General features: G+C 36.1%; 1 long non-coding RNA gene across 6 annotated transcripts in view; it reads left to right on the top strand.

Annotated features, from left to right (window-relative positions):
- Positions 1-26,218, top strand: part of LOC149784237 (uncharacterized) — a 210,704-nt gene that overhangs the window by 111,629 nt on the left and 72,857 nt on the right. Inside the window, exon 5 of one of the 6 annotated variants that reach the window (XR_016413812.1) lies at positions 2,175-2,305. The exons of 4 other annotated variants lie outside the window; for them this stretch is intronic. This is a non-coding gene — a long non-coding RNA (uncharacterized LOC149784237). Of the gene's footprint in view, positions 1-2,174; positions 2,306-26,218 lie in introns of those variants that run through there. One more of the 6 variants, XR_016413814.1, reaches the window with a different exon arrangement.

The raw sequence follows: 26,218 nt of genomic DNA, 5'->3' as shown, positions 1-26,218 counted from the left end.
AAATTTAGTTTTTAAAATTTAAATGTTTATTTAATTTACCATTAAAACTGAATTTATCAACATTTGTAACTTTCAAACATATTTTCAGACAGGGCTTATCTTGTATCACAATTAGGTTTTTACTGCATTGAAAAATTCCTATAATTAAGGAAGATATAGCAAATTTAGTTTTGGTTTCTCAAGAGCACTTGGACCAGAACTTGCACCCTGTGGAACACCAGCACTACATACTTTCTGACAGGTGTCACATGTTTTCCTTGCAAGAAAATTCAAAAAGACTTCATGTATAAAGTTGAAATAGGTATAGCATGCAAATATAAAAGTTTGACTAAAATTGGCATAAAACATGGAGCCTGTCAGGAATTACATCACAATTAATACTTCCAGTTCAGTACCCACGAATGTAGTTCTAGTCTATTTTTAGAACATTTTTTCCTCTCTCATTTTGGTGGTGATAGAAGAGTTTTATTTATGCATTTTTGGTAGGGATTTAAAGGTAACTGTTTATTCTTGATAATATGAGCTCAGGGTGTTGTTGTCTGTATGTATTTTGGCGACAGTGCACAGTGAGTAATAAGGCCTTGGTGATGATCCGGAAGTGAAATACGTGTTCTGGTTACATGCTGTTATGTTGACAGTCAATGATCTAAAAAAAGAGCAGGTCAACCTTTGACAAGAACTTCACCGTGAATTCATCTTTGAAGGTATTTTAGATTAACATATGATTTGCATTGATTGTCACACAGTGGAAAGGTCAGTACTGAGAAACAAATGTAGAGAACATATAGTAAAATTAATTGTGTACTATGTCCAGCCTTCTAATTATACAAGTTTCATTACATTGGTCAATAATTAGTCACTTGTGATGACACTTGTAACTAATCAAACCACAGCAACTGAGAGCAGACTAAGCACTGATATTTATATGGTACAGTGGCAATATACAGTCTGTCTGCCGCAACACATGAAACAAACTGGACAAATCTGAAAGCCTTGAATTTGACTTTATTTATCAGTATGGTAGAACAGAACCTGAGTTGAAAAGCTTTTAAAGAAAGACCTTGATATCAAACCTAATAATAACTGCAGGAGTTATATTATGGATAATTAACCATTCTCTCAGTTTCAAACTGGGCATTCTATCCCATGGGGTTCTAAATGTAAACCAAGTGTAACTGATATCCTAATGAACTGTAAAGACCATAGCAGCACAACAGCAGGGGACCAGATATGTCCAGATCCAGAAATCATAGACCAGTTTCAAACTGATGATGAACCACATAAAAATTACACATCTGCTAGAACTTATGTTATGAAGATAACTTAAATTGCATTATTACTAATCCTCCTCCTCACATTCATCATAATTGAGATGCATCATATATGTTTTATTGTAAAATAGTTTATGCAACATAATTCAGTGAAGACCTTTGCTGCCAATTTACCAGTGAACCATTTGTTTCAATGAACATATTTTATGTTGTAACAAGGAGCATCATTTAAACATTATGATACACTTATCATACCTGTATATGAAATCTTAATACTAACACTTATACTTGCAATACTACTACTAATAAAAACACCTGCATTGATAATTTGATCATGTTCAATTGGACTTGTATCTAAATGATCACCAGCTGTATGAAAAGACATATTTTAATATATAGATATTGGATGGAATACTAGTTACCACAATTGAATAGTCATATGATAAATGATATATTATTTTAAACAATTTATATTTGCAGTGAAACATGCTTTTACATTATTTTCCCATAAATTTCATTTATAGAGCAGTATACTCTGCATTCATTAAATGACTGAAATGGTTAATAATACAACAACAAATACTGCAACTTCCAGAATCACAAAAATCAAAAGATATAAACAGAAACTTCCCTACATGTATCAACAGTTGTCACTTAATAGACAGAACTATGAAGATTTAGAATAGGATGTTAACAAATTAGGTATTCAAGTTAAAAAGAAAAAAATACCAAGTAAGCTTACTACCAAAAAATCAAACAATAACAGTGAATTTTAGTACATTCCCAGGAAACAGAATATATGATTTTTCTTAACTTGATCTGATACATCTTAAATCTATAGAAAATGATTCATATTGTATGACTAAAATATTATGTAACCAAAAATTCCATCACTTTTTTCAGATGGAACATGCATACCCCAACCCATCCTTCTTGATCATAAAGTATACCAGCATTCCACTATAAGATGGGGAGCTGTAGTGGCTCAGTGGTTAGCTTTCTGGACCTGTGAAATAAGGTAGGTTCAAATTCTACCATCAGACCAACCTGGGTTAGCTTCTTGATCATAAAGTATACCAGCATTCCACTATAAGATGGGGAGCTGTAGTGGCTCAGTGGTTAGCTTTCTGGACCTGTGAAATAAGGTAGGTTCAAATTCTACCATCAGACCAACCTGGGTTAGCTACCATGGTGTGTCCTTGGGCAAGGCACTATACTTAAAGTGCCTTGGCACTAAATAACTTACTTGTGTTGGCTTACCATAAAAGGCCAAACCAAACACAAAAAAACAACAACTTTAAAATATGAGTTTTGTCAATACTAAGTAAAGGAAAATCATACTGAAGAAATGTTTTTGTTAATACAGTTTAATGGATCTAAAAAATCTCTTTCTTCTGCAGGAGTTTAAAATGTTAAATTAAAAAGGTCATGGTACACATTGCTTTGTTCGTACACATCAGGCTCCGTAACCCATATCCAACTAAAAATTTTAGTAGAGTCTGAATAAAACATATTTTAATCTGGATGATAATATTCTTTCTCCATTCATATATTACACCACCAAGATTGATCCAAATAAGATTACATTTTACTATAACACTGAGGATGAGTATGCCTCTTAACAACTGACAAATGTGGAGAGAATGGAGTTAAACTGAACTTTGATTTCTTTTCAACCATAGCACAAGATGATCATTTATTATGAAAAAACCTGAATAAAGTTGGAGTTCATAACCATGACAGTCTTGATATAATATAAATTCAATATATTATTGTTGTCTTGAGGTATAGTTCTGTAATCTCACACAAGATCAGGGTATATTTTAGTACCATACAGTTAATTCGGGATTGTATTAATACCTATTCTGGTGAATGAACATTAAATAAGATTTACTATTTTGGAACCAGTTGCAATAAAGTTTACTAAACAAGAGAAAATATGACTTCACTATAATATCTAAAATGTAAAATCTGCAAACAGAATACTTGCTTGACTTTACACTTCAATTATTTATTTGAAATGAATTTATACAAATGGCATTAAATTGGGTTTCAAGCTGGTAATGACAATGGTAGTAGTGAATAGGGACGGTCTAGGGACTAGGGAACTTCCATGTTAAAAAGGGTATATCCACTCTGGGGACTATGTAATTTAACATGGGAGAAAAAAAAATATCCATTCTAGGGACAAGGGGAATTTAACATGGGAGAAAGAAAAACAACTATTCACTCTAGGGACAAGGGAAATTGAACATGGGGAATAAATTGTGGGACTGTCTTGGGACTAGGGGAAATGGAACAGGGTCGGGACCCTATTTTAATAAGGTCCCGACCTGATGGGTCTATGAAAATGGAACAGGCGAAAATTAAAACAGGGAGGGGTCTCTATTTTTTTATTATTTTTTTAAACAAAAAAATAAAAAAAGGGGTAGGCAATTGAAAGTCAAGATCTTTTCGAGAGATAGGAATGGCCCTGAAAAGGGCCTTTGGTTTTATGTTAATATACCCTTAACATAAAGAGCATCTGTGACATCTTCTTCTTGACCTTAGGCTGCGCCTGACTGCAGGACCATAGATTAAGACTCTTTTGAGGCATCCTTGATGCTCCACATAAGATTCTTCGCATCCACAGGCTGGTGTCTGTCCTGTGGATAACTGTCCAGTTGGATCGGACATACATTGGTATGTCCGTCCGGAACATCATCGAAGACACAAGCGTTGAAGATTGTACGTCGGTCCACATGTTGGGGTGCTGAGTAACAGGTGAAGGAATGCAGTGAACTGTACTTATTTATAGGGAGAGGAAGGATTGAAACGGATTGAGTTTGTTGACCAATCCAAACACGCGTTACAAAATTCAGTCAGCCCACGTCCAGTCCGAAGAGAGCAGTATGTGACGTCACATAGTCTATATAGATTCGCTAGCGCCTGTGCGCAGTCAATCTAAGCGACAGTTTTTCAACATGACGGAAACTCAGAAAACGATCAATTGGGGTGCACTGATGGTGGAGACTACCCAAGGGAACCCAGACTTACTTTCAGAAGAGGTGAATTGGGATTTTGTGGATTTTTTTACCTTGCAAGAATTTGTTCCTGAACCTTCGTCACCTTCTCCTTCATTACCGCACATGGAAAATTTTAGACAGAGACAGAGAGAAGAATTGGAGAAATTTATACAACAGCAAAAGGAAGCGGAACAAACTTTTCTCCTACAGCAACAGCAGCAAGAAGAAGAGGTAAGAAAAAAACAACAACAAGAAGAAGCAGCAGCAAAGAAACAAGGGTGTCAAAATCAAACGGTCACGGTACTGTTAGACATTTTAGCGGAGTTAAGAAGTCTGAAACAAATGTATCAGACTTCTTTATTACGGCTGAAGAGAATACGACCTTCCCAAGCTAAACACTCCAACCCTGTGACTACGCCTACCGCACCACCCTTAGTGATTTCAATGAAATCATCATCAACAGTACGCAGTCCAGAATTAGGCCTTGGCCGTGGCAAAGGCTTAAGACAGTTAAAGTTGATTGTTTAAACTCACCCCTTACACCAAAAAAGGCCCTTTTCAGGGCCATCCACATCTCTCGAAAAGAGATAGACTTTCAATTGCCAATAACTAAAAAAATTCATTTTACCCAATAGTACCTGTCTGTGTATGAGTGTGCGTGAGTGTAGGTTCTTATTTTAAAATCAAAACCCAAAGACACTTACCTTTTATAATTAATTTATTCTTTTATAAATATTTACAATTCACAATTCACAACAGAGCACTTTAAAAAGTTCATAGACTTATTCTGTCTCATTGTTCACTCTCTGTTTTTTTAATTTCTTCACCGTCATAGTCTTTTCCTCCTCTTCCTCCTCACTTTCTTCCCTTCTTTTCTTCTTCTGTTTCTTTTTCTTCACCTGTCTGTTTTCTTCCTCTTCTTCTTCCTCTTCCTCTGAAGAATCCCTCTCTTCTTCTGACTCCTCTTGTTTCTTTTTTGGGCAGTCTGGTGACCAATGTCCTTTTTCTTGACAATAATAACAGGTATCTTGACTTTTGTCTCTTCTAACCCCTTTTTTTTCTTTTTTGACGGTCTGGACACTCTGAAGACCAATGCCCTTTCTTCTGACAGATATAGCAAGTATCTTGACTTTTATCTTGAAAGGAAGGAGAGTAGTCCCTCGGCTGGTCTGAAGAGAATTTTCTAATGACCCCTCACAAAGCTCTGATGAAACGTTCGATCTTGGTAGTCTCTTCCATCGTTGTGCTCAGTTTGAGAGTGAAATGAATAGTGAAAGGACAAGACACATACCCTTTATATACGCTGGTCTGCTATGACTATAAATTAGTCCATGGTGTTTAAACTTTAGTCATTTGACTTTTTTGCTATCGAGATGAAATGATCCAATTCATTTGAGAAGAAAGAAGAAGAAAGTAAGAGGCAGAAACGTGATCTATCGCCTCGTACCAAGGCTGAAGTCTTGGCACAAATTCATGCCAGTGATTTTGAAGAGGACATGAGTGAACCAGAATCCAAACCCTCTAAACAAAGTTTACCACCCTTAGTCAACCCTGAATAGTACTATGACATTCGAGAGACGGAAAAGCGTCCCTCTAGAAAATTTAGAACTACGGCTTACAAATACACAGTGAAGTTTAAAGATTTCAAGTCTGAAGTACTGTTAGAGAAAGCAGAAGGGTTCATCACCGACATGTGGGATTCTTTGCTCACCACACTCAAGCGACAATGTCAACCCAAAGAAGATGATCGCTTGAGACTTTCCATACAACATGACGGTTTGAAATCCCCTGTTTGGATCGAGTTTAGCAGCCCTGCAGAATTGACCACTTCCAAAGTCATGGACAAGATTCAACACGTGCAACAATCTAATGACCAGTTTGACATCACCGATGGAAAAGCCACACTGGACATGACCCACGTCTCTCCTCCTCAAGGGACCGGACAATGCAGAAAGACCTTATTGGTCAACAACCTTCGCATTACCAAAACAAGTCTTGTCCAAATTAACAATTTTCAAGACCACATGTGTTTAGCCCGAGCCATCGTGGTGGGATGAACCTATGCCGACAAGAACGACACGGTAGAATGGAAAAGAGCCTGGGAGAACATTCGAAAATCGAACCGAGCCAAACAACGAAATGAAGCAGAACTTCTGTTACAACAAGCATGCCTATCCAAAGACACATCCTGTGGCATTCCTGAGATGCAAAAATTGCAAGATGCCCTAGCTCCACGATACACCTTGAAAGTGCACCCTCAAGAAGTGCGCAGGTCTCTGTTGTTTCGAGGGAAAGACTTTAAGGATGGAAAATACATTCACCTCTATCATCACGATGACCATTTCGATACCATTACCACTATCACTAGATTCCTGGGATACAAATATTACTATGAGAAATGTGACTTATGATGGTTATAATAATCGAGAGCAACACAAACATTGTGGATCGAAATGCTCAGGATGTTTGGCCTCTCAACCCTGTCTGAGCGAAGGGCAAGAACCAGTGCATTGTCCTGCTTGTCTGCGCACATTTGTCAGCCCTGCCTGTTACCAACAACATCTGAAGATGCAAGGTTCACAGAAGAAATGTGCTTGTCAACTCCTGAGATTGTGCCCAATGTGTGGACAAGGTCTGTGTATCAACAGTACCAAGGCACACGTATGTTCAGGAAAGAAAAAAATGTCACATTTATCACTGCATCGTGGACTTGGAACACCAATGCTACATGCAAAAATACCAATCCCAACCAGAGAAAGAGGATGATCACAAGAAGAAGAAAGGCAATTTCATCTTTTTCGATTTTGAATGCATGCAAGAGACCGGTATTCACATTCCTAATTTCTGCGTGGCTCATCGAGCGTGCGAGAAGTGATTCAAGAACCTATATTGAGTTATTGCCCTCACTGCAGTAAGATTCCTGGAGGGCGTGAAAAAATCTTTCAAGGACCGAACACACTAGCCAATTTCACACAATGGGTCTTAGACCCCATCGACAAGATGTGGAGCCAAGAGGACATCGAACATTATTATGGAGAATGTCATCACCATGCCACGGTGATGGCTCATAATTTCTCCGGATACGATGGACAGTTTCTTTTGAGATGCTATACGGAACGTGGCACCGAGCGTCCTAAAGTCACTTTGAACGGAGCCAAAATCATTTTCTTGCAAGTGGGACAAGTGCAGTTTAAAGATTCGATGAGCTACTTAGCCATGCCTTTGAGTCGAATGCCTAAAATGTTTGGAATGACAGAAATGGCTAAAGGGTACTTTCCACACTTTTTCAATACAGAAGCCAATCAACACGCCGTTCTACCCCATTTGCCTCAGGCTCACTATTACGACCCTGACAACATGCGTACCGAACGAGAAACTTTCTACGCTTGGTACCAGGCTCATGCCTCCGACCCTTTCGACTTTCAGGAAGAAATGCTAAAGTATCGTCATTCCGACGTGGACATTTTACGGCGATGCTGTGGAAAATTTCGAGAACTGTTCATGGAACACGGAGGGGTCGATCCTTTGAAAGAAGCTTGCACCATTGCCAAAGCATGTTCCTTAGTCTACCGACAACGATTCATGCTTGAAAACACTGTGGCTGTCATCAGTCCTCAAACGACCAACTATGTCAAACGTCAATACTCGGTCAAAGCCCCATGCTGGTTGCATTACTTGTGCGACAAGGAAGACAAATGGATTCAGCATGCCCGCAACGGACAGGGCGAAAAGATCATCGGAATGCATTCGGTCGATGGCTGGGACTTAGAAAACCCCAAGATCATGTACGAGTTTAACGGTTGCTTATTTCACGGATGTCCCGTCTGTTACCCTGACCGCAGCACTAAAAATCAGTTCTTACAACGAACCATGGAAGACTTGTACCAGGCCATTTGTCAGCGACGCCTAAAGTTAGAACAGGAAGGATACCAAGTGGTGGAAATGTGGGAACACAAATACGATCACCGTTTGAACACCGATCCCGAGTTTAAACGCCTCATGGAAAGTTACCAGTTCATGGACCCCCTGAACCCAAGGGATAGTTTGTACGGAGGAAGGACCAATGCCACCTGTTTGCTGTACCAAGCTGATGAAGAGAAAGGAGAAGAAATCAAATACTTGGACGTGTGTTCACTGTATCCCTACGTGTGCAAATATTGTTACTTTCCTGCAGGGCACCCACAATTGTTCACCGAACACATCGACCTAAAAAACATTCGACACTACGAAGGCTTGATCAAGTGCAAAGTTTTGCCTCCCACGAACCTATACCATCCCGTCTTACCTCGCCATTGCCAAGGCAAACTTGTTTCCTTTGTGCCGTACTTGTGCTGAAACGTGCAACCAAGATCAACCTTGTCATCACACCCAGGAAGAACGGGCCTTGACGGGGACATGGGTCAGCGTAGAATTGTTCAAAGCTGTGAACATGGGATACCAACTGTTAGAAGTGTACGAAATTTGCCACTTTCCCAAGACACAATAATTCCACAAGGGTGACCCCACGCAGAAAGGCATTTTCGCAGACTACGTGGATGCCTTTTTGAAACTGAAGCAAGAAGCCAGTGGCTATCTGTCCTGGTGTCACACTCCCAAAGACCAAAAGACATTCAGAGAGAAATTCTGGGCACAAGAAGGCATTACTTTAGATCACTTTAGATTTGCCAAAGTGATGTTAAATTGCTTGTGGGGTAAAATGGCACAATGACTGTGTTTACCCAAGACGGAGTATTTGACCGAACCTTCCCGCTACTTTCAGATGATTCACGACAAAGCCAAATTCATGAAACACGTGGACATCGTTCGTGAGGATTTGATCTTGGTGAATTACGAAGAAGATCTGAACTTTGTAGAAGATGACCCCTTTGGAAATGTCATCATTGCAGCTTACATGACAGCTCATGCTCGCTTAAAATTGTACGAAGCTTTAGAACTGTTAGGGGAACGTGTCTTGTACTTTGACATGGACAGTTGCATTTATATCGATCACCCGAGTCAACAGCACCCTGACATCGAAGGAGACCGTTTAGGAGCCTGGACAGACGAGCACCCCGATGACAAGATTCTAAGTTTCGTCAGTGGTGGTCCCAAAAATTACGGCTACGAATACTGGGACAAACAAGAAGTGCACACGAAGTGTAAAGTGAAAGGACTTACTCTGAATTATCGTACCAGTCGAGTGGTCAACTTTGGCGTATTGAAAGAAGCCTTGCAGTCTAGAGAAAGTGACCACCTATCAACCCAACAAGATTGTACGTTTACCCACACACCACATCGTCAGTCGACCCTTGGAAAAAGTCTATCAAATCGTGTAGCAGAAGCGAGTGCGGCTTCCCACCCACTTTACTTTGCCGTATGGACATGTCGGTATAAAACATTGGTTGTAAGAGGATAGCCACCCACCAGAAGGATGACTTCGCCACAGCAAGAATCGAGTGAGAAATCCAGCAAGAACTCCAAGTTCAAACCCTACCATTTTCCAGTCTTCTTACCTGACTATTGTGATTGTGCCCGTCGATTGGACATGTTTCAAAAATGGCCTACGGATAGGGAAGGATTACCTTCTTCGTATGTTTTAGCTAGAACAGGATTTGTCTACTTCGGACCTGAGTCAGGATTGGGATACGAAGTACAGTGTTTCGCTTGCGGACTGAAGTTACGAATGGATCTATGTATCTACAAAGATTCAGCTATTCTGGAACATACTCAATGGTCTCCGCACTGCCCTTACCTTTCAATGGCCTTTCCACCCATTAAACTACGGTACAATTATGACGGTACCTTAGAGACGGTACCTTCCAAAACTAGTCGTAAACACATTGCATCCTATTTCATTGTTGTTTCTTTTCCACATAATAGCTTATTTTTTTTATAAAATGTTAAACTTTACTAATCTTTTTTCAAGATCACTTTAGTTTGCAATAATATATCTTGTCATTTATTGGCATTCTACATTGAATTTTGTAAACTAGCTATAAATCTGACCTAATTACTCAACTTAACTGCTGACAGAAACAGTCTACAGTAAATGTATTTCATTTCTATAGCTCGATGGATAAACATTACATCTTTTAAAGCTGTGCACAGAATAGGCCGACATATCATGAGTCAGGAAAACATGGGGGTGTTATCCCCTGTGTCCAAAATTAATATCATTTTGAATAGAATATTCTAGTGACAATTGCCTCTTTTCAAATGGTAAGCATTGCTTTTTTTTATTTTCGTCAATCTGTCAAATTTGGTATGCATTTTGCTTTAATATTTGAGATGGAAACCTTAGGTGCATAGAAATGTCAGACAGCATTGTACATCATGGATGGTGTCCAACATACTTTTATGATCATAAAACAAAATCCCATTGTTTTAGTTATGGCCACTGATTTAAAAAATATTCATCCAAGCTAAATATAATAATAATAATAATGAGGACTTTGTATAGCGCCTAATCTTTAGAAGCTCTAAGTGCTTTGCAACATTAGACAACATAAAAACATACACAATGATATGATTACAAAAACAAACACCATGAAATTAGAAAACATAAAAAACATGCTGAGAATATTTAAGGTAGTTAACATTATTAAGTCATTAAGTTTGTTTTTGCAGTCAGAATAAGTAGTTTTGAGAGCACTCTTGAATGGGATCACTGCGTCTTTGTGTCTAAGTTCAGTGGGCAATTCATTCCATGTTGCTGGGCCCTGGTATGCAAAAGAATGCTGTCCATGTGACTCTGTTTTCATAGTGAGAATAATGAGTATATGATTGTCGGAAGAGGAGTGTAAGTATCTTGCTTGTGTGTACACATAGGTGAGGTCGGATAGGTATGTTGGACTAGAGTCTGTCAGTGAAACGTAGCACAGAGAACTAATGTTGTGTTTGATTCTGGATCGAATGGATAGCCAGTGTTGGGTACAGAGCAGCGGGGAGGTGTGCTCTGATTGTGGTACTCTAAGTATGATCCAAGCAGCTATGTTTTGAACTTTTTGAAGTCTCTGCAGTAGATATTAAGATGAACCAGACAGAATTGAGTTACCATAGTCCAGTCTTGAAAGTAGTAATGAACACACAAGTGTTTTAGTGGCATCAACTGAAAGATATCTGAGAATGGAGCTGATGCGTCTCAGCTCAAGATATGCAGCCTTGCATATGTTCATGACATGTTGGTGCAATGTGAGAGTACTGTCCAGAGTAACACCTAGGTTTTGTACTGATTGTGTGAATTTAATGTTGGCGTTGCTGATATTTATTGTGTGAGGTAAAGGATGTGAATGAGAAAGTCTTTGTGTTGTAATCAGAATGGCCTCAGTTTTATCATCATTCATCTGCAGCTTGTTACAAGTCATCCATGATTTCACATCAGAAATGCACATCTCTACACCTTGGATGGTAGCATCAACTTCAGTTGGGTGGCTAGATTTGTATATTTGGGTGTCATCAGTGTACAATTGGTGAGACACTGGATGATGATCTATGACACTTGAGAGCAGCTGAGTGTATAGAGTGTAGAGAACAGGTCCAAGAACAGACCCCTGTGCAACACCACAACATAGATCAACTGGGCTGGAGTGTAATCTATTTGCAGACACAATTTGTGTCCTGTGGCAAGGGCGACATGCAGATTGTACATTGCTAAAAAGACTGTTTGAATTCAGACAAGATGCAAGCTGGGATTGAACAACCTTTTGTAAGATTTTTTTATATGAATTGGAGATTAGAAACCGGGCAGTAGTTCTTTAAATCCTTATGGTGTAGTGTTAGTTTCTTCAGCAGAGGTTTTACAATGGGGAGTTTTGAAAAATGATGGAAATTATGCTGATGAGAGAGAGGTATTAATAACATCAGTTAGTGAAGGCAATACTGGATCTAAGCACTCAAGCAGCAGTAATGTTGGAATTGGATCAAGTTCACATGACTTTGGTGCACTCTACGATGATTACTTAAAAATGCATTTATTGGTGGTGAGAGACTAAATACATGACTTGATACTTGTGTTTAGCATTAATTGGAAAGCTGAAGATTAGTAATCTTTTGACATACATATCTTAATTGTACCATTTAATTTACAAAATTCAATGTAATTTGCATTGGTAAAATGTGTAGCACAAGAAAAGTCATTATGAATCAGAGATAAATCATATCTTTGTTTTGTCTGGAGCTTGACTAATTTATTGCACATTTCTGTACACTATTTTGTCTTTAATCCAGGATTATTCACTGCATTCGGATGCATTTCATGGTGAAAATTCACCAGCTGGATTTAAAAGTGGTGAATATTGCTAGCGATTGTTCTGCAAACCCTGTATGTCACAAGGAGTCAGTGTATTCAAGGACTCATACAGTATTTACAAGTTCTCATTGACATTTCAGATGAAAATGAAGAACTGAAAAAAGATGAAAATCTCAAGTGGAAACCTTTCTGGTCAGCCATCTCATCCAAAACCTCCTGAAATGGAGAGTATTTTGCAGACTCCAAGATTTCCTCTTATCCTGCTGGTATGTTCTATTTAGTTTATCTGGTCTCTTTTTATTTTTTATCAATTGCTTTTATACCATGCCACAATTGGAAATTCTTTATCAAAAGTATGTATAAATTTCATCATTTTTCTGTCTGTTTAATAAGATGTGTTTAAGAGTACTTACTTACTCATGATGCTGTATATATGAGATTAGATGTTTTGTTAAAAAAAGAATGCATTTTGTGATATATTGTATCACTGCTTTATATACAGTGGTCATTGCAACCAGTATGCATTTTGTTTACATGCCAAAAAATCCAGTCTGATTTCTTTGTTTCTTTTTTACTGCAATTAAGGAGTAGTGATAATCTTTATACTCTTAGCTGCATCCAGAAGGACAACACCATCACCATCCCCATCCACTCTGGAGTGGAGAATATAAAGATTTCTCTCTGCCAGTTCCTCTGCAAGTAGTAAGTATTGAGGATGGAAAAAAAATGTACATTATAGAATAATGAAACAAATACTACAGGTGTTGACTTTTATATAATCTCTTATTTCATTTACAGCTCTCTAAATACGAGTAGGTCAATTATACACTGTATTTATGAATTTAATTCTCATCTAAGGTAGTAGAACTGTTTTATGTTTGACAAAATGTTGGGTAATTTGTGGCCATACACTAAAAACACATTTTGTAGCATTTAAAAATGCTTATGTTCAATGCATGTAAAACTCATTGGTTTGTTGTCACTTCAGTTGATAATAGTCTTGTCATCTTGTAGACATTTTGAATGTTAGTGTTCAATGCTAAGGTCATATACATTGATTCAACATCAAAATTTGTTTGCAAAATGGAAGATTATGACATGAAAGCACAAGCTCTTGTAGCTTAGATACTGTTATTTCAGAACATTGTGAGATGTTAATTAATTAAATTATAGGTCATAAAACATACTGTTCAAGACTTATTTGTGCAAATAAACAATGAATTGTTTTTCATTGATGTGTCGACTGTTCATCATTCCATTGGTTTTTTTTATTTTTCTTTCTGATGTATACCATTGTCTTGTGTAAGTCAGACGCCTAAACCATCTACATTGAATGCAGACTTTACAGACACCAGCAGTGAAACAACATATCCAGGGAATAAAAAAATAAAGGATTATGGGAAAAGTTTTCATATAAACTGTACAAAAACCATGTATTTCATTCCATAAATATATTTCATTGTTAAACCCATGTTCACTGTACAGATCTTTTTAAGGAGTTTATAATAATGATCTTGATCTTTCAAAACTAATTTCATCACAAATCTGTTACAGATTTCCAGTTCAATGTACTTATGAAACTGGACACAAATATTGAGAATTTGTTGGAGCAGCTGGCCCTCCAAGTTCATACACAAGGCCCAGACACAGAATATAGAGAAGAAATTCTTGCAATGCCATGTGATTCAGTGGAGGAACTAGAGGGCCTTTGCCAGAGGTTGGAGGAGAATCCCAAACTCTCCAAGAAGATGGTAAATTGGGGCTTTATTTTCTATTTAAAAAAACTGTTATAACCTTTATTTGCTGTTGTGAACCTTAATATGCATTATGCAAGTTCTGCAGTGCCTGTATAATTATTTTTGGGGGTGGGGTGAACATGTAGTGGTCGGCTGTTTTGTCTTACGGATGTAGGCCAAAACATGTTTAGAGATGAACATGTAACAGGTATTTTACTACATATACACTATTACATATTATGTGGCTACTTTAATTCAATCCTTGAGTGAATGTCATTTATGAAGTTAATAGATTCACGGTGGTTAATTTGGTTTATAATTGCTATTAGTACATTGTGTTGCATAGTTAATGTTATCAAATTTTTTTCAAGTTAGAGAAATTAAATTTGCTTGCAAAACCATGGCAAAAAATAACTATATACAAGCATATTTTGTCACATCGATCATGAAATACTACTACTAATAATAATATCAAAATCAAAAAATAGTAATATTATTATTATTATTATTTTCAGATATGCTACTTGAGCTCCCTTGGCAGGTTTACAATTGGGGATAGTGTCTGCAGGATGATGAAAAAGCTTAAAACAAAAAGACTGGCCAGAGTATAGTCCAAAGGGACGTAAAGGGAAAAAAGCATTTCAAGAGCTTGTGATATGTCAGGTTTTGATAAGTAAGTATGGCTTGATTTAAATTGTGTTTTTCATGTGACTTGCCAGAGATTTTCAAATGAATTGATAAAGTAACTTGAGACCACATTTCAAAGTACATGTTTTAAAAATATTCCATTGATTATTGCTGGCATTTAAAAAAATGCAATGCATCCTTTGTTGTGAAACTTTTTTAAAACATTGTATTACTCTTGCAGAAGCCTGCTTGAAAACTAATGGCAAAGCAAAGGCAAATGGAATGGAAGAGACCATATCAGAGACCCTCAAATATGCACCCAACCAACGCAGAATGATAAAAAACAAGGTAATCCAAATGACTCTTATTTCATCAATATTGGATTCAGTTTCGTCTTTTAAAGCATAGTATTTGCAAAGCGGATGCATTTCTAAACTGATAACAAAATCAGCTTATCCTATTGCCCAGGACTATCAAAGCTAGAGTCCAGCTAACTACAATATGCATATATCTTGTCTGATCGGACAAGTGCCTCCATTTGGAATTTTTATTCACATGAAATATTTGGATGAAATAAATTCATCTTTGTGCAAATTGATTGCACCATCCACTTGCCAGAAATGATAAGTAAGTGCAAAGTTATCTTGTATCATGGCTTAACGATAGTAAGGGAAGCACAAGTGCAGTGAAGAAAATTTCATACATTTTTATAATGCTGATTAACATGACTTCTGCATATGTAACTAGTGCTGAGATGATATGACTTTATTTAAGCATTACAATTTTGTTTTAATTTGCAGGTGCCTGAGCAGAAGAAGTAATAGATAAACTTTACAGTGGAGTTGGAGACTGATTCTGATTCATAATCTTAATTAAATCTAGAAAATAAACATTAAAGTCATATTAAAATATCTGTTGTATTGTTTCCTTCTTTCATTTTTCTCTTAAAAACAAATGTCTGAACCTTTAGTCTGTAAATTCAGTGGATTCCTTATCAGCCCATCTACTTTTACTTTACACCATGCTACTTTAAAAAAAAAATGAATTATCCCCATTGGGGTAGGTCCCCCCAACCCCCCACCCTACTTTGTCAACTTACCTGCCACATTTAAATCTAATGGAAGGCCCTGCTGTAAAGCCTGTTAGTAAAACTACCCAACAAGAGGATTTCATACATTTGCAACTCCTAGGTGGATGGTAATGTTTTCATTTTTGTAATGTAGATTTGGACATTCTTGCCACCAGTATGGAATATGTGTTTCAGAAACACAAGCAGCTTTCATCAGATTTGCATATAGGTTTTATATGTTGTGAGTATGTTGTAGGAAGTTTTTTTAAATAACATCATATGAGATGATGCCAGTGGAAATGGCAGAAAAGTGTCTGTATTGTTCACCAACTACACCTTGTTCTTACAAAATGTGGCTGTTACACATTCCCATGATGATGTCACTGACAGCCATCAGTGAGGAATGCCCCAACAAGCATAATACAAATTGCTTCCATTGTAATTGTTACAATTCCATTCTGACCACTCCGGTGTCCTAGTGGTTAGAGCATCCGCCTCAGAAGCAGGAGGTCATGGGTTCAAACCCCAGCCAAGTCATACCAAAGACTTACAAAAATGGTATTAACAGCTACCTCGCTAGACGCTCAGCATTAAGAGGTTAGTGTTAGGACTGATCGGCCTGGTGTCAGGATAATGTGACTGGGTGCAACATCATGCTACATGTTTGCAGCATGATGCCCCAGTGCTATACATCACTATAAACTGCCACACTGCAGACATCGTAGCAATATGACTGAAAAATTATTCAAGCTACGTTAAAAATCCAATCACACACACACAATTCCATTCTACGATCCAGAACCAACACTAATTCCGTACTACAGTTCTTGCATTTCAATCCAATTTTGCTTTTGAAATGTAGTGCCACTCAATTCATAATGAACCCATTCATTTCAAACACTCGCAAATACATATTATTCCTGTCTACAACTGAAAAATATCTATATAAAAAAACGTGTAACTGTGTTTTATGCAAGGGCATGGAGATGCACAAAAACTTGCACCTGAAGCTTGAATAAAACCCCGACTGTGGATAAGACTTTACCCATCGATTACCCCAGCTTGGGGATAAATTCCGACCGTGGCGATTTATTATATATCCTATGACTGCTCCAGCTTGAGGGCAAAATCCAAGCACATCCCTAAAAAGATAACAAGTATAGCGGCTCTTTACCTTCTGTAAATGCCACTTGAGCTTCCTGATGCTGTTGTATCTGCCATTTGACAGAATCACGAATGTGGATATATTTCTTAATTGCCTATAGTTGTTGAGTTAGTTTAGCTGTATGAAATTCCTTTGTGCAGACTCACTCATTATTAATATTACAACAGTGATTTAATTACACATTACCTGTCAGCACACCGATGATAAGTCAGTTATTTTATAACACACCAACAAGCTTGCCCCTTGCACCCCCCCCCTTTTTTTTTTATTTGGGCACCTGTGGACATGAATCTGCAAGGCTCAAATTGTAATTTTTAATATAAGATCTCAACATTTTTAAGGCCTTAATTTTAAAGACATCCTTAAAACCCCCAAAAGGTTATCAACTGGATCACCAGCCTTCGTTTAGAGTAACAGCAAGTATATATATATATTTAGGTCTAAGGAAACACAATAAAAATGTTTGATTTAACAATGACATATTTGCCTCAGGTCTGTGATCCTGAAGTGAATATTAACTGTCCATTTATTTTCTTGGCTTTTCTTTACTAGGAAATTGATTATAGAGATTTCTGCGATGGTGAAGGCAATGTAAAAATTGGTTACTATAACATACTTTTTACGCCATGTTTGAAAAAATAAATCCAATGGAAAGGTTATAGTCTGAAAATCTTCATTAAATTAAGTTAATATAGGGGAAAAAACTTTAAGAGTTCATAAATATTTTTCAGTGATGAATAAAGATATAACAGAACACTTTCTGCTGTGATTTTAATAGTTTCTGAGAGCATGAAAAATTTCTAGAACTATAATGTATAAATGTTTTCAAAAGATTATATTAATATGAGGGAAAAATCTGTTATGAAATAAACCGACAAGATCTTGTATGAATTCATGTTATCTTTAAATATGATATTTGTGTGAAAATATCTGGAAGAAAAAACAAGATGGTGCTACTCACACATACAATGTGGTTGCCACAGTAGCCATATTAAGAAACTTTTTATCGCTACTTCTGAATGGATAATTGTGTCAGCGTGTCAACATGTGTACAAAATACTTATGTTGATGTCTAGCAGGTCCTGAATGAGAATTATGGTGCTGTACAGACATCCTATAAGGCCACCAATGTGGCCATCCTGAAAATCTTGTTATAACTACTTCTCCTGAATGAATCGTCATATCAGTGAAAGACTTCTTATGTCTAGTTGGACGTAAATGAAAATAGTGCCAATCTAACCTCCAATATGGCTGTTTTAATGGGCATCTGGAAAACCCCTTCCTTGCTACTTCTCCTAGATGGCTGGTCATTTTGACATTGTGCTTTCACTAGATGACCTATTTGATGTCTGGTTGGTCGTAAATGGAACTATGCATATGGTTTTGATGTCTAGTTGGTCCTAAATGTGGTTTTTGCTGCTCATAAACTTCTAATGGTATTATAGTTGGTTCCTTAATGAAACTGCTGTACAAAATTAAAAGGCCTTCTGACTTTCTATCAAGTTGGATACAATTATCTTTACCAGCTAGGATTTCTTGATCCTCTTTTTTTATACATCAACCCTTCGCATATGTAGTTAGCTAAAACAGTATTTTGAACAATTAATTGCCCTCTTGCAAATAAAATCCCAATTGCATGCTTTTACCAGTGTGAGAGCTTCTTATATAAGTAGCTAAGTATTCAGTAACTGAATTTCCACATCCACATGCATCAACTCAGAATTAAAAGTTGCAAAACATATACAAATTTGAAAATCTTGAGACGTGTCACTTTGCATGGTGGGTGTTATGATTTAAATGCAACAAGGAAATTGAATTAGGGTTAATTTCTTTAAGCTGTATTCAATCATGGGTCCCTGGATTATAGAATGGTGTAGGCATACACATCACTAATCAACTCTCTCTAGTCCAACCAATGTGTGTATATGGGAAAGCTTGCCAGTAGCGTTATGTGTGTTGATTTCTTCCAATAAATATGTTGGCTGCCATGTAAAGTCTATGATGTCCTGAAAAATGGTGTTAAGCTCCATACAAGCAAGCTAAACAATCAATGATATAATGGAACAGTAGACACCATTTTAGCTAAATATGCCAAGAATTGATTTAGAGACTTGGTTAGTGATGATGACTTAAAATTGGCAAGGGATTAAAAAGATAAAAGAAATGACCTTTCATGGCACTGTAATATAACAAATGAGGAAAAACAAAAGTTTATTGCATTTGAACCTTTTGTTTTTTCACAGTTTCAATTTAAGTCATAAGGCCCCTTATTTTGCCTTACCAAACATATAGCAAGTTATTACCTCAAACCCTAGCACTAATAATGCCTCACAAGTAAGCAGTCTTTTATGAAGTCTCAGGTCTGAGTATATGTCTAGCAATACTTATGTCCAGTTTGTTTATAAAATTCTTTCTCACATGGTACAGTTTTCAGAGAGACACGATAAATTCAACAAGTGTGGTAATGAAGGGACAGGCATTCTTTATTTATGCACACATCCCAAAGGGACATTGCTATGTTTGAATCAACACTGACCTGAAGAATGGAGCATCAGTTGCATCAATTAAAATATTGTGGCCCACACAAAATACTGCAAGGACTATAATCAATTTATGAGTGCAATGGGCATGAATTACTGTAGCAGACTGGAGGAAGTAATCCGAATTTATTAATATCTTGAAGCTAAATATAGTAAAGTTTTCATCTATAATCTGTGGAATCGTTTTTGCACACAGTTTGCAGGATTTGTCTTTGGGTCATCGTTTTTCTTTTTCTTCATCTTTCTAGCTTATGGTATCTTGATAAGTCTTATGGTGCCGTGCAACTGCACTTGAAGATTACCACAACCAGTGACATTGTATCAAATCTTCTGGGATCAGATGATTCAATGCAAATTCCACATAACCTATCACCATCCTCATGTTTGCCATCTGACTTACTAAGTTATTTTGCCTAAATAATAATAAAAACAATCTGGTCTGATGTATTGATAGCGTTCTGAATGACCATAATATATTCTCTGTATCTACCCTAGAAAATCCTGAGTGGATCGCTGTTTGGTTTTAATAAACCAAAGTAATCCAATGAAAGGCATTTTACAGACACAAGTGTCTGTTTCCTGTATGCAGTAATTAAATGATAGTATTATGTCTTTATTTTTTTAAAACTGATGATACATATGATCACCTTCAATGTGCAATATTAGTTATGTTAATTAACGAGTGGGCAATATTTGAATTTCAAAGATAAAAGTGTATGCCATGATCACTTTAGTAGGATGATTTGTCAAGTGAGGTTATCTTTTCTGTTTGAATAAATATTGTTAACTAAACTATTTTCGCAAGTTATGACATAAGAATGATTCAAAGAAAGAAAATTCATTAAATTGAACATATAAAATGTAATACTGCAACAGAGTCTAGATGAACTATTTCTTCAGAGACACAATCCAGACTCTGTGGCAGCAAAATTATCAAATAGGACACAACTAAGAGACAATCACATTTTCAGTCACAATGGTTTGACAATTATCAATGGCTTGAATTCATTGACTGTGAAGGCAAAGTGATTTGCAGTTACTGCAAAAAAAGTTCCCAAACTGTCACAGATTTTAAATTCTACCAGTGGACTTGTAAGTGTAACTGACAAATTCAGGATTTAATCAAGCAAGTCTCATGATAGTATTATACCTAATAAAGCAAAATGTAGCACAGTATATTCATGACACTTAGGCCAGCATGTACAAAATATTCCTCAAGTTACAGTTGCTGGCACTCCACTAAGAAATGTCATTTTATGATAAATAAAAATGTAATGGAAAAAAAAATTGATAAAGTGATTGCACTCTTTAACATAGCCTACTACCTAACTCAATAATGAAAATGATTTGGTTCATTACATCTTTGTGTTTTATGGAATAAATGCATACATCTGATTGAATTTTAGGCAAGAGACTGAACTTTTGGGTTAAGTTAAAATGTATGTGGAACAAATGCATTTTCTAAAACTACTTGTATCAGTGTGCATTGTGACTTTTCTTTAAGATAACTCTAAATGGTACTGGGTATATATCATTTTCTTCAACTGAACACTGTTGTCTTCCATTTGATTTGATGACTTACAGCTATACTGTCTACACAGTAGGCCTCAGTATCAGGAAGAATTCTGTATACTTCAGTTACAGCTGAAATAAGTTTTGCATTAGTACCTGAATCAGACAAAAAAGGTTGTGTTCTGGTGTGTGAATAGAAATGGCTAAAAGTAATATAGACAAAAGCCATAAGAGTACACAAGTTACATATGAAAACCACCAATTCACTTGCATGTGTGGCATACAAGTTCAAAGATTTGCTTCATGTTTATTTGTGTACACACATTGTTCAACTCCTAAGATATTTTAAGAGCTATTTCTCTATTGTATGCATAATTCATTTACAAATGTGATTAGTGGGCCACACCGAAGGCCATACTATTAGTTCACTTGGCAATATGGTAACGTCAGCTGAAAAGCATAATCATCCATTAAAAGAGCATTATGATATGAACATTAGGTATTTAGAACATATAGATTTTTCTTTTCCAAATGGAGTCCAAGTAATTATTGCCCAATCCAGGTATAATTTTGTACACAAGTAAAGAACAAAATAAGATAAATCTTCATTTATTTGCAATTGACAATACACTTCTTAATGAATATACACTTTTACATTTATTTTGTATCACTTGAATAAACAATATTTCTTTCAGTTCATTTTAAACTTTTATTTTATATCACTTGAGTAAACAATATCTCTTTCGTTTCATTTAACACTTAGAAACAGGTTCTTCAAGTTACAATAATCAACTCTGGAAACAATAAACAAACTGGAACTTTTGACCTAATTATATTACATTTACTAGGGTTAAAACAATAAATTCCTTAACATAATAAATTAACAGTTCCAGTTAATCAAACACAAAATCATCTTTTATACAGGGTGTGAACTGTTAATATTTACAGGATAAAGCTTATAGTTTCCAAATTGATTGAAGCTTACATGTTGCAGTTGCTGGCACATATCTATTTCCAGCATGGTTTGCATACATTCCACCTTTAATAATTTTGTTACTTCCCTACCCCACCCCATTCAGTAACAAGTATCAAAAATCATTCTCATTCTAAGGCAAAGTCTGTAACTTGTGTACCACAGTCATCAGAGTGACAAAGATGCAAAACTTTATGATGCCTGTCAAAGGAAGAAAACAGTTTGTTGTTTACCCAAGTTTTGAACCAGTTAACTTGAATTCTCAGACCATCAATTGCTACAGCCCCACTAATTACAATTGTTAGGGAATAATGAGAACTCACCTTCAGTTATCTGTGTATATATATAATTTTAATAACCAATAATACCGGATGTCTGGGAACATTATAGCATTCAATGGTAACGTCAGAACTGAGATGAGAGAATTAAACAAGCATAGTACATGACATAATATATCCATAAACTATTGACTGGGAAAAATACTACAGAACACCATTTCTGCTGGCAGTAAGATGTTGAACCTATATGTCATAAATATCAAGTTGGACATCTAGGACCAGTAATATTCATAATGGGCAGTACCCACCCCCCACCCCCCAAGTGAGAAGGGCCTGATTTGTAATCTAAGCCACCCAACCTATCACAGCCTTTATAGTACTTGAAACAAATATTGAGTAATAGTAAAACAAACTCTGAAAGTTATTAAAACCAATTTGTTATATTTCCATAACTCTGCATAGTTAACTGTGCAAGCAGACTTAAACATATCAGTGTATGACAGTTAAATTGAGCTATAGCATCGATTAACAGAAGCTACGAATTCATCAACAAGCAGTGAACAATCATCTTCACAATAAATGTCAAACATTAGCATCCATAAGCTGTCAAGACAAGTTGTTACACTGGATATATAATCATCCATTTATTTCAAACAAGCTGTGAAAAACGAACCTCACGTACGCTATATGTACGCTGGCCATTGCAAAGGATGCTTTAATAGATTAATGTTTATCGTCGTGTCTTGACAACCATTTTGCGCGCGCACACCGGAAAGTCATGCTATATATTTGTTACTTGTGAACGTATTCGTGGGCAGTACGCTATATATTGTTCCCGGGCCGTATTCGCGGGCAGAATGCTATATGTTTGTTCTTCGTGAACGTATTTTTGGGCAGTTACTTTGTCATCTTCAACCTAAAGGTCAAAACTGCCCATGAAATTTATATATCTGCCCACGAACCGAAAACATGAATAGGACTATAACATAAGTGTATATACTTATTTTCAACATATACATAATTACTATGTAAGAAATACAACCTATGTATATGTATTTTGATTTGAAATGTAAACTATATCATGTCCTTCCCGTAAACCCACTTTCGGGATGACTGCCCACAACGCACCTAAAACGTGTATATATATATATATATATATATATATATATATATATATATATATATATATATATATATATATATATATATATATATATATATATATATATATATTATTTCAGATTATTTCTGATTTTGAATTTATAGAACAACGTAAAATTGATGGTGGTTTTACACTGTTGCCTGAATACAAGTTTATAAAACGAATTCAGGCAGCGATGTTCTAGTCACTAGCTGCAGTAAAAGATGATCAGGTCAAGGAATTCGTCCCTCTCTCTCTCTGCCAAAGTAGAAAAAAAAATTAGATTGTGGTTATCTCGTGAATACGAGGCAGAGAAATCAATTAATGTTTGTGTAAGACAATTAAGAAAAATTATGTTAGATCGTGAAACGATCCAAAGTAATTCGTTACTGATGAAACGATCGAACATGAGCACGTGTAATATTTTATTTATTCAGAAATATTTTTTCCTATAAAATCTGATCGATTTGTAGAATTTTGAGCATAACCACCCCATCACAATTAACAAACTGATCGATTTGTATAAATTTGAGTATCAACCACCCCATCAGAATTAACAAACTGATCGAATTGTATAATTTTGACTACCTAACTACCCATCAATTTTAAAATAAAAAAATATTTCTGATAAAATAAAATATTTCTGATTAAATATTTCTGATAAAATAAATATTTCTAATAAATAAAGTATTTCTGAATCAATAAAATGTTTCTGATAAAAATAAAATATTTCAGAATAAATAAAATATTTCAGAATAAATGCAATACTTCTGATAAAATAAAATATTTTTGATAAAATATTTCTGAATAAATAAAATATTTCTGATTAAAGATCATTACGATAAAAGTCTTATTTTACATACAGATTCACAATTAATTCCACCCCCCGTAGGTCAATTAGGCGCCCGAGGTGGTCAGTGAACTTAAAATTTATTCGTGTTAACATATTAGTAAGACACAGCAGATAAACATGATTAGTTGGTTCTTGCACAATTAAATTTCCAGGGGGAACCTGTGGTGTGAACGTTTATAAGACATATCCTTGTTGAGCCTGATTTGATTTTCCAAGATCTATTTCGTAACTGTCATCGATCACATCACAAACTAGATTGACTGCGATTGTCGATGTTATGTTGACTATTCCCGGAGATACATGTCTACCGTCTCCGTATGGATCATTATTGTATCTAAGAACAGTTGCTGGTGAGGCTATTTTTCTCCCTGCCTCAACAATTTTGAGAAAGATTTCGTTAATAAGATCGTTGAGAGATTTTACCAGTTCGTTTATTTCAAATACTGATAGTATAAAATTTAATAAATCTGCCTCAGCTTCTTTTATAACGATTGATGTATACTTGCCTGATGGTTGTTTTTTATCTTCTTTTCCGATATTGTAAGTACTGGCATTTATTACCTCAACAGTTAACTTCGGTTCTGGTAGTCCTTTATGCACGGGGGGGGGGGCGGTGTATTTCGGCCAACCTAAAACAGTTCTGATTGAACTCTGATATATATCTACGACATAATCAGGAGAGTTTATTTCGATTGCAGAAGACAGTGTTAGTTCATGGACTGTTATTGTTACTTTTGATTCTTTTCCGGTGATATTTTTTATTCTGCGCTGAAATTCATCATTGATTTATTCAATCTGATAACTACCAGTTGGTATTCCAACAACGTTCCAGTCAGGTATTCCATCCGGTTTGTTTTTATTAGCAAATACAAGCGAATTATTTGCTGGTGTGCCATTAATTGATTTCGATTTGATATTTGGCCAACTATAATATACTCGTAATTGCGCTAGTGCAATTTCTTTTACTGGAATTGCAGTTGGAAAATTGATGTTAAAGTCAAGATTAGTCGAGCTTACAGAGATCATCGTGGTCTTGTGCGGGGTTGTGTTTGTCACGATCTGCTTGGGTAGTTCTATTGATGTCAATAATAATACTCGTACCTTTAATACCAGCGCAGTTGTATATTTTAATCATCTCTGAAAACCCGAAATCAGATATAATTCCATCACTGAGACTCGCTGATAACAACGAAGATAATTTGGAATATGCGACCGTCGCTGTGTGTATTTATATCATGTAATCAGATAATTTTTCATTCGTGCAAGTACATATTTGTTTTCAATAATATTAAAAACACCTGAAGTCGTTGTGGTAGCTGAAATACAGATTGTCACGGCTACTGGTGCCATCATTGCCATTGTTGATAATATCACACCGGTTCCAGCAACAGCAGCGGATCCTGAATAAACAATCACGTCAACGATAACTAGTCGTTGTCGATATTCTTTTATTTTTACTGTATATTGTTCTACGATATCTTTTAATTTTACTTATCAGCTGCTTCCAGTGTAAATATTTCTTCGGTTCCTTTATTTAATAGAACAGTCACAATTCCGGAAAACCTATCGGTGGAATGTCGCCAGAGATATTTGTGAATATCTCAAATTTTGCAGCACTGAACACAGACAACCTGTACACGCCATTGACTGTTGCGGTATATTAGAAAGTATTATTCTGCGTTGACCATATTGCTAATCCAGATGATACCGTGCACACGATGTTGGTAATATGCCCGGGAGTTATTCCTGCTGAAATTTTAATGAGACTAATTTTATTAACGATTTCAGGGATCCCCGCTACGATGTCTTCTTATGTTTTAT

Source organism: Sinohyriopsis cumingii, chromosome 14 (assembly GCF_028554795.1).
Source record: "Sinohyriopsis cumingii isolate HCF-2022 chromosome 14, ASM2855479v2, whole genome shotgun sequence".
NCBI lineage: Eukaryota > Metazoa > Mollusca > Bivalvia > Unionida > Unionidae > Sinohyriopsis > Sinohyriopsis cumingii.
The sequence above is the reverse complement of the archived record's forward strand: the minus strand, read 5'-3'. Positions and strand labels throughout refer to the sequence as shown.